Source organism: Canis lupus, unplaced genomic scaffold (genome assembly GCF_011100685.1).
Source record: "Canis lupus familiaris isolate Mischka breed German Shepherd unplaced genomic scaffold, alternate assembly UU_Cfam_GSD_1.0 chrUn_S1596H1786, whole genome shotgun sequence".
Lineage (NCBI taxonomy): Eukaryota > Metazoa > Chordata > Mammalia > Carnivora > Canidae > Canis > Canis lupus.
Window position 1 is genome coordinate 101,138 of NW_023330435.1, and position 15,586 is coordinate 116,723.

The 15,586-nt window shown below is 53.2% G+C and overlaps 1 long non-coding RNA gene across 1 annotated transcript in view; it reads right to left on the minus strand.

Moving 5' to 3' along the window:
- LOC119864450 overlaps positions 1–11,394 on the minus strand; it is an 87,448-nt gene extending 76,054 nt beyond the window's left edge. Inside the window, exons 1-2 of the long non-coding RNA XR_005386843.1 lie at positions 10,742–11,394; positions 2,757–2,833 (exon numbers count right to left, since the gene is read on the minus strand). This is a non-coding gene — a long non-coding RNA (uncharacterized LOC119864450). The remainder of the gene's footprint in view (positions 1–2,756; positions 2,834–10,741) is intronic.
- Positions 11,395–15,586: the final 4,192 nt, after the last annotated feature.

Below are 15,586 nucleotides of genomic sequence, written 5' to 3' on the forward strand. Positions count from 1 at the left end.
GTGCAGGTTAAGGACCATCCTGCTAAAAGGTGAAAGGGTCAACCAGGACATTAGAGAAGAATTAAGAAAATTCACGGAAACCAATGAGAACGAAGATACGACCAACCGTTCAGAATCTCTGGGATACAGCAAAAGCGGTCCCAAATAGGGGAAAGACATCGCAATACAAGCATCAATCCAAACACTGGAAAGAACTCAAATACGAAAACTAACCTGGCACCTAAAGGAGCTGGAGAAGGACCAGCAAATGAAACCTTCACCCAGCAGACGACGACGGTTAATAAAAATTCGAGCAGAACTCAATGAAATAGAGAGCAGAAGAACTGAGGAAACACATCCACAAAACCAGGTGGTGGACCTCTGAAAGAACCAATAAGAGAGAGAAAAACCATGAAGCCAGCCTTATTAAAAGAAGAGAGAAAAGACTCCAATTAACAAAAACACGAATGAGAAAGGAGAGATCACCACCACCACGTAGGAAATACAAGCGATCTGAAAAACTCATCCTGAGCAGCTATACGCCAATAAATTGGGCAATCGAGAAGAAACGAACGCATTTCCGGAAAACCACAAACTACCAAAAACGGAACAGGAAGACACAGAAAACCCCAACAGGTCAATATCCAGGGAGGAAATTAAAGCAGTCATCATCAAAGACCTCCCAGGACACAAAAGTCTAGGGCCGGGTGGCTTCCTGAAACACTGTGGAACACGTCGGAAAGAAACTGAGGAAGACACAAAGAGATGGAAAAGGGTTCCACGCTCCTGGGTTGGAAGAATTGATATTGGGGAAAATGTCAACGTGACCCAGGGCAATATACACAACTAATGCAATCCCTGTCAGAAATAGCACGGACTCTCTTCAGAGAGCTGGAGCAAGTCCTCTGAAGGCTGGTGTGGAATGCGAAAAGACCCCGAACGGCCACGGGAAGGGTCGCCAAGAAAACCACTGCGGGGGCAGCACAATGCCGGATTTCACGTTGTGCCACGAAGCTGTGACGGGCAAGACAGTGGGATACTGGCACAAAAACAGACACGCCGATCAACGGAACAGAAGAGAGCATCCAGAGGTGGACCCTCAACTCTATGGGCAACTAATATTCAGCCAGGCAGGAAAGACCATGCACGGGGAAAAAGAAAAGACAGTCTCTTCAATAAATGCTGCTGGGAACACTGGACAGCCACACGCAGAAGAATGAAACTGGACCATTCCTCTCACACCATACACAAGGATAAACTCAAAATGGATGAAGGATCTCAATTTTGCAAGACAAGAGTCCATCAAAATCCTAGGGCAGGACAAAGGCAACAACACCCTTCTTGAACTGGGCCACAGCAACTTCGTAGAAATGACATCAGCCACGAAGGCCAGAGAAACAAGAGCGAAGAAAAGGATTGCTGGGACTTCACCAAGATGAGCAGGTTCCACACAGCAAAAGAAACACCCGACAAAACTCAAAGCCAACCCACAGAGTGGGAGAAGACATGTGCAAATGACCCTGTCAGGTAAAGGGCCAGTATCCAAGATCTCTGAAGAACTTCGGCAACTCCACAGCAAAGAGACCAACGATCCAATCCGGAAGACGGGCAAGAGACATGAATGGAAATGTCACAGAGGAAGACTAGGCATGGCCGACAAGCACGTGAGACAATGCTCCGCATCACTGGCCGTCAGGGAGATATGGGTCAAAAGCACCACGAGATCCCACCTGACACACCAGCGACTGCGGTGAACGTTAACAAGATAGGAAACAGCGAAGGTCGGCGAGGATGTGGCGAAAAGGGAACCCTCTTGCACTGCTGGTGGGAATGTGACCTGATGCAGCCACGCCTGGAAAACCGTGTGCAGGTGCCTCAGAGAGGTAACAACGGATCTGCCCTGCGATCCAGCATGGGGGTGCACTGGTGGAGATGTACCCCAAAGATACAGATGCGGGGAAACACCGGGACACGTGCACCCTGAGGTTTCGAGTTGCAATGCCCACGATAGCCACACTGCGGAAGGAGCCTCGGTGCCCATCGAAAGATGAATGGATAAGGAGGGCGAGTGGTCTCTGTACACGATGGAAGATTACTCAGCCATCAGAAACGACAAACACCCACCATTTGCTTCGATGTGGATGGAACCAGAGGGTATTATGGCTGAGTCAAAGAAAAAGAAGGCAGTCGGCGAAGGACAAACATTCTATGGTCTCGTTCTTTTGGGGAGTATGAAAAAATAGTGAAAGGGAACAGAGGAGAAAGAAGAAAAAAATGAGTGGGAGATGGCAGAAAAGGAGACAGAACAGGAGAGACTCCTAACCCTGGGAAATGAAACAAGGGGTGGAAGAAAGGGAGGAATGCGGGGGGCGGGGTTGACTGGGTGACGGGCACAGAGGGGGGCACTTGATGCGATGAACACTGGGGGAGTTACACTCGATGTTGGCAAAATGACCTCCAATAAGAAAGAAACCTATAAACAAACACACAAACCTCCCAAGACACAAAAGTCCAGGGCCAGATGGCTTCCCAGGGGAATTCTATCCAGCGCTTCAAGAAGAAAGACTACCTATGCTACTAAAGCTGCTCCGAAAGATAGAAAGAGATGGAATACTTCCAAGCTCGTTCTTGGAGGCCAGCATCACCTTAACTCCAAAACCCAAGACCCCAAAAGGGGACAATGCTGGACCGATGTCCCTGATTAAGGCGGACGCACACCTTCTCCACAAGATATGAGCCAACAGGATCCGACGGGACATGATTAAGAAGTTACTCACCACGACCCAGTGGGGTTAATCGCCAGGGTGCAAGGCTGCTTCAGCACTCGGAGAACACTCGATGGGCTTCATCAGATCTGCAAGAGAGAAAACAAGAACCAGATGATCCTCTCAAGAGACGCAGAGGAAGCATTTGACAAAATACGGCATCCATGGCAGATCCAAACCCTTCAGAGTACAGGGATAGAGGGAACGTCCCTCAGCATCTTCAAATCCATCTACGAAAAGCCCGTGGCAAATTATCATCCACAATGTGGAAACACTGGGAGCCTTTCTTCGAACATCAGGAACGAGAGACAGGGATTGTCCACCCTCACCACGTCTTCTCAACATACTACTAGACATCTCGGCCTCAGCAATCAAGCGACAGAAAAATAAAAGGCATTCACATTGGCAAAGAAGTAGTCAAACTTGCCCTCTTCACCGATGGCATGCATGGTACTGTACCCGGAAAACCCAAAGACTCCACCCCAAGATCGTAGAACTCATACAGCAAATTCGGCAGCGTGCAGGATCCTAAATCTATGCCAAGAAATCAGTCACCTCTCTATACGCCAACGATGACTCTGAAGAAAGAGAAATTAAGGAGTCGGTTCCAGTGACAACTGCACCCAAAAGCATGAGATACCCAGGAATAAAAAAAAAAAAAAATAAAATAAAAAAAAAAAAAAAAAAAAAAAAGAGATACCCAGGAATACACCTAACCAAAGAGCTAAAGGATCTCTACCCGAAAAACCACGGAACACATCTGAAAGAAATTGAGGAGGACACTAAGAGATGGAAAACTATCCCATGCTCCTGGATTGGAAGAATTCATATATTGGGAAAATGTCAACGTGACTGACCCAGGCAATTTACACATTGATTGCAATCCCTATCATCAAAAATACCAAAGGCTCCCTTCAGAGAGTCGCCACAAATCATCTGAAGATTAGTGTGGAATCAGACAAGACCCCGAATGCCCAGGGCAATATTAGAAAAGGAAAACCACAGCTGGCGGCATCACAACGCCGGACTTCAGGTTGTGCTACAAGGCTGTGCTCATCAAGACAGTGTGCTACTAGCAGAAAAACAGACACACGGATCAATGGGACAGAAGAGAGAAATCCAGAAGTGGACCCTCAACTCTACGGTCAGGACCATATATTCGACCAAGCAGGAGAGACCATCCACTGGAAAAAAGACAGCCTCCTCACTAAAGGCTGCTGGAACGTTGGACAGCCACATGCAAAAGAATGAAACTGGACCATTCCTCTCACACCATTACACAGAGATAAACCTCAAAATGGATGAAAGATGTAAATGTGGAGATGAGATTCATCAAAACCCTAGGGGAGAACACAGGCAACGTCCTTCCCGAACTTGGCCACAGTAACTTCTTGCAAGATACACCCGTGAAGGCCAGAAAACAAAAGCAAAGATGAACTATTGGGACTTCATCGGGATGAGAAGCTTCCGCACAGCCAAAGAGACACTCAACAAAACCAACAGACAACCTCCAGAATGGGAGAAGCTACGTGCAAATGACCCGTCAGATAAAGGGCCAGCATCCACGATCTCTAAAGAACCCATTCAACTCAACAGCAGAGAAACCAACCATCCAATCCGGAAATGGGCAAAAGACACGAACCGAAATGGCACAGAGCAAGACGTCGACGTGGCCGACAAGCCCATGAGAAAATGCGCCGCATCACTGTTATTTCCATCAGGGAAACACACGTCAAAGCACAACGAAATCCCACCTTACACCGGTGAGAATGGGGAACATTGGCCAGACAGGAAAACCACAAATACTGGACAGGATGTGCAGAAAGGGGAACGATTTCAAAATTCAACAATTTCAGAGGTAGCCATATTCACCTGAAAGGGACCAAGGGGGAGGGGGGCATGCTGCCGGCCAGGCTGGGGAGCTTAGGGAGGACCTGAGAGCGGGGAGGGGGTGGGGGGGAGGAGGAACAGCCAAGGCCTTGGGGGGCCTGGGGGGGCCCAGCAGCCCAGGCCCTCAAGGCCACCGCCCCAAGGCCCTGCCCTGACATCGCAAGGTGCCTGCATCCTAACCCCTCTGAGCAGCCGCGGATGGGTTCGGCGGCACTCCCGAGCCCCGGTGGAGGGGCCCCACACCCTCCCTGAGCCGCTCCTGTGAGACCTGACCTGACACGTAGGAGGCCCCGCCGCCGCCCCCCCTCCGAGAACAGGTGCCACCACTCCTCCCCGCGCAGCCCTCTGCCCGGCACCCTGGCGGCCCAAAGGGTGTCCGCCGGGCTCGCCACGGGGGCGCCTCCATGCGGCCCCCAAGACTCACTGTCCCCCTCCGGTCCCTCCAGGCACCCGCCGCGCCACCAGCGAGGGCCAGATGCCTCTCGCACAGCCACCACGGGGCCCGTCACGCCTCCCGGGGCCCACGCTGACCTGCGCGCCGGGGGCCGAGGCCTGCAGAGCCGCTGCCGCGAGCCCGGAGCGCGGGGAACCGCGGGGAACCGCCGGGAACCGCGGGCCTGGACTGGGAGCGCGGCCGCGCAACCTCCTGCCGTGCCCAGGTCGCCGCATCTGCGCACAGCTCCTCCTGCGGCCACGCCCCGGCCCCCTTCAGGTCACGCTCGGGTCAGGCGCCTGGGCAAGCTCCCGCCCCGCCCCCGCCACGCCCCCCCGCAGACCTGCCACACAGAGGCCCGCCCTCGCGGAGCCTACAGGGGACCCGAGACCGCCTCTGCCTCCCCCGCTAGTCTAGTCGGGGCGCCGGGGCCGAGGCCTTGCGCCAGGCTCAGTCCCCGAGGGACACCTGCCTCACGGAGGCACGGAGCCTCTCTCTGGCTCTGTGTCTCCATCCCTGTCCCTCCGTCCCGGTCTCTGTCTCTCCCTCACTGTCTCCCTCGCTCTCCCCTCCCGGTCTGGCCCTGTCTCCCTCCCAGTCTCTCTGCCTCTGCCCCCACCCCATCTCTCTCTCTCTCCCTCTCCCTCCCAGTCTCTGTGTCCCTCCCAGTCTTTCTTCTCTTACTTGCCTATCATGGCCTGTCCCTCGCTGTCTCTCTCTCCCTCTCTCTGTGCCTACCTTCTTGTCTCTCGGACTCTCACTTGTCTCCCTCCCTGTCTCATTCTCTCCATCCTGTCTCTGTCTCGCTGTCTCCTCCCTCCCTGTCTCTGACTCTCCCCTCCTGTCTCTCGGTCTCCCTCCCTGCACCTTGGTCTCTCCCCTCTGTCTCATCTCTCCCTCTCTGTCTCTTGGTCTGTCTGTCCCTCCCTGTCTCTGGATCCTTCCTTCCCTGTCCTGTGTCTCTCCCCCATCTCGATCTCTCACCCCCGTCGTCTCAGTCACTCCTCCCTGTCTCCATCTCTCTCTCCCTCCCTGTCTCTCGGTCTCCCCCTCGCTTTCTCTCCGTCTCCCTGCCCACCTCTATCTATCTCTCCCTCCCTGTCTCTGTCCATCCCTCCACTTCTGTCTCTCCTTCCCTGCCTCGGTCTCTCCATCCCTGTCTCTCGCCACCCGTCTCCATCTGTCCCTCCCTGTCTGTGTGTCTCCATCCCTGTCTCTCTCTCATCCTGTCTCTCGGCCTCTCCTCACTGTATCTCGGTCTCCCTCCATGGCTTCTGGCTCTCACTCCCTGTCTCTCTGTCTCCCCCTGCCTGCTCTCGGTCTCTCCCTCCCTGTCTCTGGGTCTGTCCCTCCCTGTCTCTCGGTCTCCCTCCCTCTCTGTCTCTCCCACGGTGTCTAGATCTCACCCTCCTTCTCTCTGTGTCTCGGTCTCTCCCTCCCAGGCTCTCGGTGTCTCCCTACTGTTTCCCTGCCTCTCCCTGCCTGTCTTCTGTATCTCCCTCGCTGTCTCTGTCTCTCCATCCCTGTCTCTCTGACTCTCCTTCCCTGTGTCTGTGTCTGTCTCTCCCCGCTGCCCATCTCAGTCTGTCCCGCCCTGCCCCCCCACCCCGTCCCCTCTCCCTCCCTCTCTCTGGCTCTCGCTCCCTGTCTCGCCGACTCTCCCTTCCTGTGTCTCTGTCTCTCTTTGCGTCTCTGTCTCTCTGCCAGTCTCTGTGTGTCTCCCTTCGTGTCTCCCAGTCTCTCACTCCGTCTCGTTCTCTCCATCCTGTCTCTGTGTTCCCCTCTCTGTGTCTCAGTCTCCCTCCCTTTCTCTCTGACTCTTCCTCCCTGTCTCTCAGTGTATCCCTCCCGGGCTCTCGGTGTCTCTCTGTCTCTGTCTCTCCCTCCCTGTCTCTCTGACTCTCCTTCCATGTCTCTCTCCCTCCCTTCCTCATTCTTCCTCCTTGTCTCGGTCTCTCCCTCACCATCTCTGTCTCTCCCTCCCCATCCCTATCTCTCCCTCCCTGTCTGTGTCCCCCTCCTGTGTCTGTCCATCCCTCCAGTTCTGTCTCTCCTTCCCTCTCCACGTTAATGAAACAAAGGATGAGAACCGTAGGATTCTCTCAATAGATGCAGAAAAAGCATTTGACCAAATAGACCATCCTTTCATGATGGAAACCTTCTGCTGGGTACGCATACTGGGAAAAAAACCTCAATTATCATAAAACCCATGTACAAACGACCCAGAGAGGGAACGTGCTCTTCATTGGGAAAACCTGGAGCTTTTCCCTTAAGGTCAGGAACACGACAGGGTGTCCACCCTCAACACTCTCGTTCGGCAGAATAGTAGTGGTCCTCGCTTTCCCAGCGACATTCCGAAACAGAAAAAAAAGGCATCCGGATCGGCAAAGAAGTCAAACTCTCACTCTTCACAGAGGACATGACACTCTATGTGGGAAACCTCACACAATCACTAGACTAGATCGTACGTAAGGGATCTATCCAACAAGACGACCTAACTAACGATCGTGGGTATCTATGCCCTGAATGTGGGAGTTGCCACGGATATCAATCAATCGCTAAGCAAAGTTAAGACATACTTAGATAATAATACCCTTTTACTTGGAGACTCGAATACGGCGCTTTCTGCAATTGACAGGTCTTCCAGGCACAGCAACTCCAAAGAAACAAGAGCACTAAAGGATACAGTGGACCAGGTGGATCTCACAGATATTTACAGAACTTTACATGCAAATGCAACTGAATTCACATTCTTCTCAATTGCACGTGGAACTGTGTCCAGAAGAGACCACATACTGGGTCACAAATCAGGTCATAATCGATACCAAAACTTTGGGATCGTCCCCTGCATATTTTCAGCCCATAATGCTCTGAAACTAGAGCTCAACCACAAGAAGTTTGCAAGGATTTCAAACACGTGCAGGTTAAGGACCATCCTGCTAAAAGGTGAAAGGGTCAACCAGGACATTAGAGAAGAATTAAGAAAATTCACGGAAACCAATGAGAACGAAGATACGACCAACCGTTCAGAATCTCTGGGATACAGCAAAAGCGGTCCCAAATAGGGGAAAGACATCGCAATACAAGCATCAATCCAAACACTGGAAAGAACTCAAATACGAAAACTAACCTGGCACCTAAAGGAGCTGGAGAAGGACCAGCAAATGAAACCTTCACCCAGCAGACGACGACGGTTAATAAAAATTCGAGCAGAACTCAATGAAATAGAGAGCAGAAGAACTGAGGAAACACATCCACAAAACCAGGTGGTGGACCTCTGAAAGAACCAATAAGAGAGAGAAAAACCATGAAGCCAGCCTTATTAAAAGAAGAGAGAAAAGACTCCAATTAACAAAAACACGAATGAGAAAGGAGAGATCACCACCACCACGTAGGAAATACAAGCGATCTGAAAAACTCATCCTGAGCAGCTATACGCCAATAAATTGGGCAATCGAGAAGAAACGAACGCATTTCCGGAAAACCACAAACTACCAAAAACGGAACAGGAAGACACAGAAAACCCCAACAGGTCAATATCCAGGGAGGAAATTAAAGCAGTCATCATCAAAGACCTCCCAGGACACAAAAGTCTAGGGCCGGGTGGCTTCCTGAAACACTGTGGAACACGTCGGAAAGAAACTGAGGAAGACACAAAGAGATGGAAAAGGGTTCCACGCTCCTGGGTTGGAAGAATTGATATTGGGGAAAATGTCAACGTGACCCAGGGCAATATACACAACTAATGCAATCCCTGTCAGAAATAGCACGGACTCTCTTCAGAGAGCTGGAGCAAGTCCTCTGAAGGCTGGTGTGGAATGCGAAAAGACCCCGAACGGCCACGGGAAGGGTCGCCAAGAAAACCACTGCGGGGGCAGCACAATGCCGGATTTCACGTTGTGCCACGAAGCTGTGACGGGCAAGACAGTGGGATACTGGCACAAAAACAGACACGCCGATCAATGGAACAGAAGAGAGCATCCAGAGGTGGACCCTCAACTCTATGGGCAACTAATATTCAGCCAGGCAGGAAAGACCATGCACGGGGAAAAAGAAAAGACAGTCTCTTCAATAAATGCTGCTGGGAACACTGGACACACCACACGCAGAAGAATGAAACTGGACCATTCCTCTCACACCATACACAAGGATAAACTCAAAATGGATGAAGGATCTCAATTTTGCAAGACAAGAGTCCATCAAAATCCTAGGGCAGGACAAAGGCAACAACACCCTTCTTGAACTGGGCCACAGCAACTTCGTAGAAATGACATCAGCCACGAAGGCCAGAGAAACAAGAGCGAAGAAAAGGATTGCTGGGACTTCACCAAGATGAGCAGGTTCCACACAGCAAAAGAAACACCCGACAAAACTCAAAGCCAACCCACAGAGTGGGAGAAGACATGTGCAAATGACCCTGTCAGGTAAAGGGCCAGTATCCAAGATCTCTGAAGAACTTCGGCAACTCCACAGCAAAGAGACCAACGATCCAATCCGGAAGACGGGCAAGAGACATGAATGGAAATGTCACAGAGGAAGACTAGGCATGGCCGACAAGCACGTGAGACAATGCTCCGCATCACTGGCCGTCAGGGAGATATGGGTCAAAAGCACCACGAGATCCCACCTGACACACCAGCGACTGCGGTGAACGTTAACAAGATAGGAAACAGCGAAGGTCGGCGAGGATGTGGCGAAAAGGGAACCCTCTTGCACTGCTGGTGGGAATGTGACCTGATGCAGCCACGCCTGGAAAACCGTGTGCAGGTGCCTCAGAGAGGTAACAACGGATCTGCCCTGCGATCCAGCATGGGGGTGCACTGGTGGAGATGTACCCCAAAGATACAGATGCGGGGAAACACCGGGACACGTGCACCCTGAGGTTTCGAGTTGCAATGCCCACGATAGCCACACTGCGGAAGGAGCCTCGGTGCCCATCGAAAGATGAATGGATAAGGAGGGCGAGTGGTCTCTGTACACGATGGAAGATTACTCAGCCATCAGAAACGACAAACACCCACCATTTGCTTCGATGTGGATGGAACCAGAGGGTATTATGGCTGAGTCAAAGAAAAAGAAGGCAGTCGGCGAAGGACAAACATTCTATGGTCTCGTTCTTTTGGGGAGTATGAAAAAAATAGTGAAAGGGAACAGAGGAGAAAGAAGAAAAAAATGAGTGGGAGATGGCAGAAAAGGAGACAGAACAGGAGAGACTCCTAACCCTGGGAAATGAACAAGGGGTGGAAGAAAGGGAGGAAGGGGGGGGGGGGGGTTGACTGGGTGACGGGCACAGAGGGGGGCACTTGATGCGATGAACACTGGGGGAGTTACACTCGATGTTGGCAAAATGACCTCCAATAAGAAAGAAACCTATAAACAAACACACAAACCTCCCAAGACACAAAAGTCCAGGGCCAGATGGCTTCCCAGGGGAATTCTATCCAGCGCTTCAAGAAGAAAGACTACCTATGCTACTAAAGCTGCTCCGAAAGATAGAAAGAGATGGAATACTTCCAAGCTCGTTCTTGGAGGCCAGCATCACCTTAACTCCAAAACCCAAGACCCCAAAAGGGGACAATGCTGGACCGATGTCCCTGATTAAGGCGGACGCACACCTTCTCCACAAGATATGAGCCAACAGGATCCGACGGGACATGATTAAGAAGTTACTCACCACGACCCAGTGGGGTTAATCGCCAGGGTGCAAGGCTGCTTCAGCACTCGGAGAACACTCGATGGGCTTCATCAGATCTGCAAGAGAGAAAACAAGAACCAGATGATCCTCTCAAGAGACGCAGAGGAAGCATTTGACAAAATACGGCATCCATGGCAGATCCAAACCCTTCAGAGTACAGGGATAGAGGGAACGTCCCTCAGCATCTTCAAATCCATCTACGAAAAGCCCGTGGCAAATTATCATCCACAATGTGGAAACACTGGGAGCCTTTCTTCGAACATCAGGAACGAGAGACAGGGATGTCCACCCTCACCACGTCTTCTCAACATACTACTAGACATCTCGGCCTCAGCAATCAAGCGACAGAAAAAATAAAAGGCATTCACATTGGCAAAGAAGTAGTCAAACTTGCCCTCTTCACCGATGGCATGCATGGTACTGTACCCGGAAAACCCAAAAGACTCCACCCCAAGATCGTAGAACTCATACAGCAAATTCGGCAGCGTGGCAGGATCCTAAATCTATGCCAAGAAATCAGTCACCTCTCTATACGCCAACGATGACTCTGAAGAAAGAGAAATTAAGGAGTCGGTTCCAGTGACAACTGCACCCAAAAGCATGAGATACCCAGGAATACACCTAACCAAAGAGGTAAAGGATCTCTACCCGAAAAACCACGGAACATCTGAAAGAAATTGAGGAGGACACTAAGAGATGGAAAACTATCCCATGCTCCTGGATTGGAAGAATTCATATATTGGGAAAATGTCAACGTGACTGACCCAGGGCAATTTACACATTGATTGCAATCCCTATCATCAAAAATACCAAAGGCTCCCTTCAGAGAGTCGCCACAAATCATCTGAAGATTAGTGTGGAATCAGACAAGACCCCGAATGCCCAGGGCAATATTAGAAAAGAAAACCACAGCTGGCGGCATCACAACGCCGGACTTCAGGTTGTGCTACAAGCTGTGCTCATCAAGACAGTGTGCTACTAGCAGAAAAACAGACACACGGATCAATGGGACAGAAGAGAGAAATCCAGAAGTGGACCCTCAACTCTACGGTCAGGACCATATATTCGACCAAGCAGGAGAGACCATCCACTGGAAAAAAGACAGCCTCCTCACTAAAGGCTGCTGGGAACGTTGGACAGCCACATGCAAAAGAATGAAACTGGACCATTCTCTCACACCATACACAGAGATAAAACTCAAAATGGATGAAAGATGTAAATGTGAGATGAGATTCCATCAAAACCCTAGGGGAGAACACAGGCAACGTCCTTCCCGAACTTGGCCACAGTAACTTCTTGCAAGATACACCCGTGAAGGCCAGAAAACAAAAGCAAAGATGAACTATTGGGACTTCATCGGGATGAGAAGCTTCCGCACAGCCAAAGAGACACTCAACAAAACCAACAGACAACCTCCAGAATGGGAGAAGCTACGTGCAAATGACCCGTCAGATAAAGGGCCAGCATCCACGATCTCTAAAGAACCCATTCAACTCAACAGCAGAGAAACCAACCATCCAATCCGGAAATGGGCAAAAGACACGAACCGAAATGGCACAGAGCAAGACGTCGACGTGGCCGACAAGCCCATGAGAAAATGCGCCGCATCACTGTTATTTCCATCAGGGAAACACACGTCAAAAGCACAACGAAATCCCACCTTACACCGGTGAGAATGGGGAACATTGGCCAGACAGGAAACCACAAATACTGGACAGGATGTGCAGAAAGGGGAACGATTTCAAAATTCAACAATTTCAGAGGTAGCCATATTCACCTGAAAGGGACCAAGGGGGAGGGGGGCATGCTGCCGGCCAGGCTGGGGAGCTTAGGGAGGGACCTGAGAGCGGGGAGGGGGTGGGGGGAGGAGGAACAGCCAAGGGCCTTGGGGGGCCTGGGGGGCCCAGCAGCCCAGGCCCTCAAGCCACCGCCCCAAGGCCCTGCCCTGACATCGCAAGGTGCCTGCATCCTAACCCCTCTGAGCAGCCGCGGATGGGTTCGGCGGCACCTCCCCGAGCCCCGGTGGAGGGGCCCCACACCCTCCCTGAGCCGCTCCTGTGAGACCTGACCTGACACGTAGGAGGCCCCGCCGCCGCCCCCCTCCGAGAACAGGTGCCACCACTCCTCCCCCGCGCAGCCCTCTGCCCGGCACCCTGGCGGCCCAAAGGGTGTCCGCCGGGCTCGCCACGGGGGCGCCTCCATGCGGCCCCCAAGACTCACTGTCCCCCTCCGGTCCCTCCCAGGCACCCGCCGCGCCACCAGCGAGGGCCAGATGCCTCTCGCACAGCCACCCGGGGCCCGTCACGCCTCCCGGGGCCCACGCTGACCTGCGCGCCGGGGGCCGAGGCCTGCAGAGCCGCTGCCGCGAGCCCGGAGCGCGGAGGCCGCGGGGACGGGGAACGCGGGAACGGGGAACCGCGGGCCTGGACTGGGGGCGCGGCCGCGCAACCTCCTGCCGTGCCAGGTCGCCGCATCTGCGCACAGCTCCTCCTGCGGCCACGCCCCGGCCCCCTTCAGGTCACGCTCGGGTCAGGCGCCTGGGCAAGCTCCCCCCCCGCCCCCGCCACGCCCCCCGCAGACCTGCCACACAGAGGCCCGCCCTCCGCGGAGCCTACAGGGGACCCGAGACCGCCTCTGCCTCCCCCCGCTAGTCTAGTCGGGGCGCCGGGCCGAGGCCTTGCGCCCCGGCTCAGTCCCGAGGGACACCTGCTCACGGAGGCACGGAGCCTCTCTCTGGCTCTGTGTCTCCATCCCTGTCCCTCCGTCCCGGTCTCTGTCTCTCCCTCACTGTCTCCCTCGCTCTCCCTCCCGGTCTGGCCCTGTCTCCCTCCCAGTCTCTCTGCCTCTGCCCCCACCCCCATCTCTCTCTCTCCCTCGCCCTCCCAGTCTCTGTGTCCCTCCCAGTCTTTCTTCTCTTACTGCCTATCATGGCCTGTCCCTCGCTGTCTCTCTCCCTGTCTCTGTGCCTACCTTCTTGTCTCTCGGACTCTCACTTGTCTCCCTCCCTGTCTCATTCTCTCCATCCTGTCTCTGTCTCGCTGTCTCTCCCTCCCTGTCTCTGACTCTCCCCTCCTGTCTCTCGGTCCCCTCCCTGCACCTTGGCTCTCCCCTCTGTCTCATCTCTCCCTCTCTGTCTCTTGGTCTGTCTGTCCCTCCCTGTCTCTGGATCCTTCTTCCTGTCCCTGTGTCCTCTCCCCCATCTCGATCTCTCACCCCGTCGTCTCAGTCACTCCCCTGTCTCCATCTCTCTCCCTCCCGTCTCTCGGTCTCCCCCTCGCTTTCTCTCCGTCTCCCTGCCCACCTCTATCTATCTCTCCCTCCCTGTCTCTGTCCATCCCTCCACTTCTGTCTCTCCTTCCCTGCCTCGGTCTCTCCCTCCATCCCTGTCTCTCACCACCCGTCTCCATCTGTCCCTCCCTGTCTGTGTGTCTCCATCCCTGTCTCTCTCTCATCCGTCTCTCGGCCTCTCCCTCACTGTATCTCGGTCTCCCTCCATGGCTCTGGCTCTCACTCCCTGTCTCTGTCTCCCCCTGCTCGTCTCTGTCTCCCCGGTCTCCGGTCTCTCCCTCCCTGTCTCTGGGTCTGTCCCTCCCTGTCTCTCGGTCTCCCTCCCTCTCTGTCTCTCCCACGGTGTCTAGATCTCACCCTCCTTCTCTCTGTGTCTCGGTCTCTCCCTCCCAGGCTCTCGGTGTCTCCCTACCTGTTTCCCTGCCTCTCCCTGCCTGTCTTTCTGTATCTCCCTCGCTGTCTCTGTCTCTCCATCCCTGTCTCTCTGACTCTCCTTCCCTGTGTCTGTGTCTGTCTCCCCCCGCTGCCCCATCTCAGTCTGTCCCCGCCTGCCCCCCACCCCGTCTCCTCTCCCGCCCTCTCTCTGACTCTCGCTCCTGTCTCGCCGACTCTCCCTTCCTGTGTCTCTGTCTCTCTTTGCGTCTCTGTCTCTCTGCCAGTCTCTGTGTGTCTCCCTTCGTGTCTCCCAGTCTCTCACTCCGTCTCGTTCTCTCCATCCTGTCTCTGTGTTCCCCTCTCTGTGTCTCAGTCTCCCTCCCTTTCTCTCTGACTCTTCCTCCCTGTCTCTCAGTGTATCCCTCCCGGGCTCTCGTGTGTCTCTGTCGTCTTCCCTCCCTGTCTCTCTGACTCTCCTTCCATGTCTGGCTCTCTCCCTCCCTTCCTCATTCTTCCTCCTGTCTCGGTCTCTCCTCATCTCTCTGTCTCTCCCTCCCCATCCCTATCTCTCCTCCCTGTCTGTGTCCCCCTCCTGTGTCTGTCCATCCCTCCAGTTCTGTCTCTCCTTCCCTCTCCACGTTAATGAAACAAAGGATGAGAACCGTAGGATTCTCTCAATAGATGCAGAAAAGCATTTGACCAAATAGACCATCCTTTCATGATGGAAACCTTCTGCTGGGTACGCATACTGGGAAAAAACCTCAATTATCATAAAACCCATGTACAAACGACCCAGAGAGGGAACGTGCTCTTCATTGGGAAAAACCTGGAGCTTTTCCCTTAAGGTCAGGAACACGACAGGGTGTCCACCCTCACACTCTCGTTCGGCAGAATAGTAGTGGTCCTCGCTTTCCCAGCGACATTCCGAAACAGAAAAAAAGGCATCACGGATCGGCAAAGAAGTCAACTCTCACTCTTCACAGAGGACATGACACTCTATGTGGGAAACCTCACACAATCACTAGACTAGATCGTACGTAAGGGATCTATCCAACAAGACGACCTAACTAACGATCGTGGGTATCTATGCCTGAATGTGGGAGTTGCCACGGATATCAATCAATCGCTAAGCAAAGTTAAGACATACTTAGATAATAATAC